Here is a 6,000-nt window from a genome sequence, read left to right on the forward strand (position 1 = left end):
CCTATCAAGCTACCAACGGTATTTTTCACAGAACTAGACCAAAGAATTTCACAATTTGTATGGAAATACAAAAAACCTCGAATAGCCAAAGTAATCTTGAGAAAGAAGAATGGAGCTGGAGGAATCAACCTGCCTGACTTCAGACTCTACTACAAAGCCACAGTCATCAAGACAGTATGGTACTGGCACAAAGACAGAAATATAGATCAATGGAACAGAATAGAAAGCCCAGAGATAAATCCACGAACCTATGGACACCTTATCTTTGACAAAGGAGGCAAGGATATACAATGGAAAAAAGACAACCTCTTTAACAAGTGGTGCTGGGAAAACTGGTCAACCACTTGTAAAAGAATGAAACTAGAACACTTTCTGACACCATACACAAAAATAAACTCAAAATGGATTAAAGATCTAAATGTAAGACTAGAAACTATAAAACTCCTAGAGGAGAACATAGGCAAAACACTCTCTGACATAAATCAAAGCAAGATCCTCTATGACCCACCTCCCAGAATATTGGAAATAAAAGCAAAACTAAACAAATGGGACCTAATGAAACTTAAAAGCTTTTGCACTACAAAGGAAACTATAAGTAAGGTGAAAAGACAGCCCTCAGATTGGGAGAAAATAATAGCAAATGAAGAAACAGACAAAGGATTAATCTCAAAAATATACAAGCAACTCCTGCAGCTCAATTCCAGAAAAATAAATGACCCAATCAAAAAATGGGCCAAAGAACTAAACAGACATTTCTCCAAAGAAGACATACAGATGGCTAACAAACACATGAAAAGATGCTCAACATCACTCATTATTAGAGAAATGCAAATCAAAACCACAATGAGGTACCATTACACGCCAGTCAGGATGGCTGCTATCCAAAAGTCTACAAGCAATAAATGCTGGAGAGGGTGTGGAGAAAAGGGAACCCTCTTACAGTGTTGGTGGGAATGCAAACTAGTACAGCCGCTATGGAAAACAGTGTGGAGATTTCTTAAAAAACTGGAAATAGAACTGCCATATGACCCAGCAATCCCACTTCTGGGCATACACACTGAGGAAACCAGATCTGAAAGAGACACGTGCACCCCAATGTTCATCGCAGCACTGTTTATAATAGCCAGGACATGGAAGCAACCTAGATGCCCATCAGCAGATGAATGGATAAGGAAGCTGTGGTACATATACACCATGGAATATTACTCAGCCATGAAAAAGAATTCATTTGAACCAGTCCTAATGAGATGGATGAAGCTGGAGCCCCTTATACAGAGTGAAGTAAGCCAGAAAGATAAAGAACATTACAGCATACTGACACATGTATATGGAATTTAGAAAGGTGATAACGATAACCCTATATGCAGAACAGAAAAAGAGACACAGAAATACAGAACAGACTTTTGAACTTTGTGGGAGAATGTGAGGGTGGGATATTTCAAAAGAACAGCATGTATACTATCTATGGTGAAACAGATCACCAGCCCAGGTGGGATGCACGAGACAAGTGCTCCGGCCTGGTGCACTGGGAAGACCCAGAGGAATCGGGTGGAGAGGGAGGTGGGAGGGGGGATCGGGATTGGGAATACATGTAAATCCATGGCTGATTCATATCAATGTATGACAAAACCCACTGGGAAAAAAAAAATAATAATAAAAAAAAAAAAAAAAAGAAGTTATCAGTATAAATTCCTGATGTTATTTTATCTTAAAAAATTATCCACTGGAAAAACCTTAGAAAGAATGACCAACACAAAAAGAATGAGTATCTCTAATTTTAGAGGGTATCAGTACCTGCTTCTCTTCCTTAAGACACTGCCTCGTTTGCTACCTTATCGTTACAAGGTTCAATCTCACTGTTATAGTCATAATCTTTACATCATTCCTTCCATAGCCCCTTCTTTGAAATTATATTTCTTAATTTTTTCAGATCATTTTGTCCTTGTTGAATTTTAAGAGTCCTTAAAGTCAGTATTTTAATAAATACAAAAATTACAGAGTCAACATATTTTAACACTTTAATTCACATTTTAAAGTCCCTATAATTATTAATTGATAACTAACCTTCTGTTTGTTAGCAATTTTGAAAGAAAGTTTGCCTTTTCAAATCAAATTACAATGAATCAACACATTACTTCATTTGGTTCACATTTCAGGTAACTTTACTAGCAGACAAATTTTTTCACCTGACAAATTCTTTTTCCTGGACCATTTTAGAGGATGTTCCTGCTCATCATAAAACAAACCACTTGCCTGAGGACAACCCAGTTGAATTTTAATTAGTTACATCAACCACTTTATGTAAAATTTCAACATTATGTTTTGACCAACATGTAGAAATTATAATTTCTTAAAAACATAGAACATTACTCCAATTGCTAGAATACAAATGTTTATGTTCCTTAAAAACTTCTTTGGGTTTTTCCTAATTATTCCCAATTATTAAGCAAAATTGTAAAAGTGATCTGATGACTTATAGATGATTACAATTTATTGCAAGTTGCAACTACTATTTTCCCATTTTATTAGATTTACAACTTTGGAAAGAATTCTGATTTTCAGTTGATTTCAATGACTCAGTGTTTTTGCAGTATAAATAGAATGTGTGACTTTTTATAATCATATTATCCTAATATATTGATAGATTTTCTTGTACAGATTTTATTTCAACAGAACATTATGATGTGAGAGTTGGACTATAAAGAAAGCTGAGTGCTGAAGAATTGAAGCTTTTGAACTGTAGTGTTGGAAAAGACTCTTGAGAGTCCCTTGGATACCAAGGAAATCCAACCAGTTCATCCTAAAGGAAATCAGTCCTCAATATTCATTGGAAGGACTGATGTTGAAGCTGAAACTCCCAATACTTTGGCCACCTGATGGGAAGAGCTGACTCATTTGAAAAGACCCTGATGCTGGGAAAGATTGAAGGCGAGTGGAGAAGGGGACAGCAGAGGATGAGATGGTTGGATGGCACCACCGACTCAATGGATGTGAGTTTGAGTAAACTCTTGAGAGTTGGTGATGGACAGGGAGGCCTCCCCTGCTGCAGTCCACGTGGTCGCAAAGAGTCGGACATGACTGAGCTACTGAACTGAGCTGAACTGAATTGTGTTGAACTTAACATGAAATAATTACGAGTATTTAGTAATGCATAATGAAGCACATATTCTTTTGAAGAATATTTTGAAAACTTTATGAAATTTTCAGTTTTTCTTGAAAACATCACCATGATCTTTCAATTAGAATATATAGAGAATATATATAAATATTATGTATATATATATAATTACATGCTGCTGCTGCTGCTGCTGCTAAGTCGCTTCAGTCGTGTCCAACTCTGTGCGACCCCTTAGACGGCAGCCCACAAGGCTCCCCCGTCCCTGGGATTCTCCAGGCAAGAACACTGGAGTGGGTTGCCATTTCCTTCTCTAGTGCATGAAAGTGAAAAGTGAAGGTGAAGTCGCTCAGTCCTGTCTGACTCGTAGCGACCTCATGGACTGTAGCCCACCAAGCTCCTCCGTCCATGGGATTTTCCAGGCAAGAGTCCTGGAGTGGGGTGCCATTGCCTTCTCTGATAATGACATGAAATATGATCAATATGGAAATAAAAACAGATACATAATAATAATGCCACATCTTTAAGAATTTTGCCTAAATTCACCGTGAATGCTTAAATAAAATAAACAGCCAAAACTGCATGACAGACTGTAAAATTGTTATGGTTAAGACATGGATTTAGGTATGATTCATTATTCAATTACTTTAAAAGTACAGTACTTTTCGAAAATGTTATTCTAAACATGTAGCTATACATAGAAGATGACACAGAAGATGTTGCTCTATATTCAAATTAGAGTAAAATATAGCAAATCAGGGGTAGAATAATTCTTAATCAGGGATGATTCTTGTCTAGAAAATTCAAAACCCATAGCTATGAGTTTTAAATAGACATTTAAATGTCAAAAAGTGGCAAATGCATATTCTAATTATTCAGCCCTTAAAAGCTCAAAGGCATATAAGGAATCTCAGCATGTAAGTATAATAATGCCATCTTACAATGTAGTAGTGATAGATATTTCCAAGTACTTTGGTGGACATGAGGAGAAATAAGGTGGGAAAGTGGAAACTTTCCTTCATTGCTACTCTCTGATTTAAAATACTTGGAGAAAAACTTAAAGAAATTTGTTACAATTGTCCTTATCCACCCCCCACCCCTACCCCCCGCCCCAGCCCAAATATCAGCTTGTGAAACTGACACTGTGTTGTATGCAAGAACAGATCTTGCTTAAGAACTGTTTCACTCGTACATTCCTTCAGGCTGAGCGATCTCTTTCTCTCTCTCCTTGAACGGCCTGCATAAATTGAGCTTTCCGGCATATGCATCCAACTGAAACAAATTAATAACTGCCTTCAATTCCACAGGAACATTGTTTTTCCACCATTCATTACTACATTAGTCCTTAAGTCATTTTGGACGTCCCTCACATGTAAGGATTCAAAATACTGGCCAAATGTTTATGCCAGAGCTTCATTTCTTTGACAAAGGCAGTGCGTTTTACACTTGAAAACTGTCAACTGTTTCAAACTTTAATAGTATTTTTTTGGTAGAAAACACATACACACACATACACACACAGAATTCATATAAGCTTATTCTTTAGTGATAGGATTATCTGGTTGAGAGTACTAACAAGGCCATTCTTTCATGAAGTACCATCTAGTTTTCCTCAATATGCTCATTCTACTCACAAAGATAATTTTTCAAATGCTTCAGTCCTATTTCAGTGTCTCTTTCATTTAAAAAAAAGAAATATGAAGTTACTGTTCTTTCTGTCAAAGAAAATTTGGTATTCCTTTACCTTATCTACAAGTCTAGTATGAGATGCTTGAACAAAATTGCTAGTAAAATAACTGAGAAAAGAAAAAAAAATCTTCAAATCAACATATTATTCATAAAATATAAAAACACATGTCAGTATTCCAGATATGTTAAACAAAAGTCTCTGAAAATATCATCCATTTCTTCTTACTTTGATTAAAGGCATTAGTGATGTTATAACCGGTATCAGCCTTAGAAAAGAACTATGGAAGAGATGAACATCAGCATGGGAGTTCCATAGGTTTCAATGTCATCTTTCTGGTTCCTGTTTCTATGCCTCTTTCCCTCTGTTCCTCTTTCTTGTTCTTTCCTCGTAATGAAAACATATTCTTCAACTCAACTGAAGCCCTGTGGATGGCACTGATTCTGCTTAGCAGTCATCTTGATTCCTACTCCTAAACCTAGGATCTTTAATATGATTATAAGTGAATGTGATCATGAGTTAGTTGAACTGAATAAAATTTTTCTTGACGGTTATAATTGTACACCCAAATTGACTTAAATGTTATGAATTTCAAAAACAGGCAAAATAAGGTTATATACTATATATTATGCCTCATGCACCTCTGTTTTTTGTAACTGCTCACAATTGGGTGCAAAATAGGACCAGAGAGCTCTGTCAGTGTGAAGCAAATTCAGTTGAGGCAGTAAAAGCTTAAGCATTTTTGCCCATCCCCTCCCATTCGTTTAAAGTGTCTTTTGGTCTATAAAAAAATCTGGGACACCATATAAATAGTTTTCCTTATAAGGAAAATTTAGAAATTTTCTCTTACAATGTGAGTTCATCAAAGACAAGTGCATTTTCACTGCTGCATGTTAACTTTTAACACTGTAAAACTCCTGCAAATTTCATCCACATCTCTAGATATTTTGTATAGAATGCAAAGGCCACATGAAAAAATGAATAAAAAGTAGCATTAATACTGAGAGTATAGGGATATTCTTACCTATTTTACAGTTATTCATGTGCACACACACCAAGCTAAAAAACGTGTACTTTAAGATACAAGAAGGATGTAAAGTACTCAATAAGTACATAGATTCTAAAAGCCTTTATTTTATTCTTTGACTCTGCATCAATGATTTCTTTGCTCAGCATGCAGTTCTTCATTACCTAGCTT

The sequence above is a fragment of the Dama dama genome, chromosome 31 (genome assembly GCF_033118175.1).
Source record: "Dama dama isolate Ldn47 chromosome 31, ASM3311817v1, whole genome shotgun sequence".
Classification (NCBI taxonomy): Eukaryota; Metazoa; Chordata; class Mammalia; order Artiodactyla; family Cervidae; genus Dama; species Dama dama.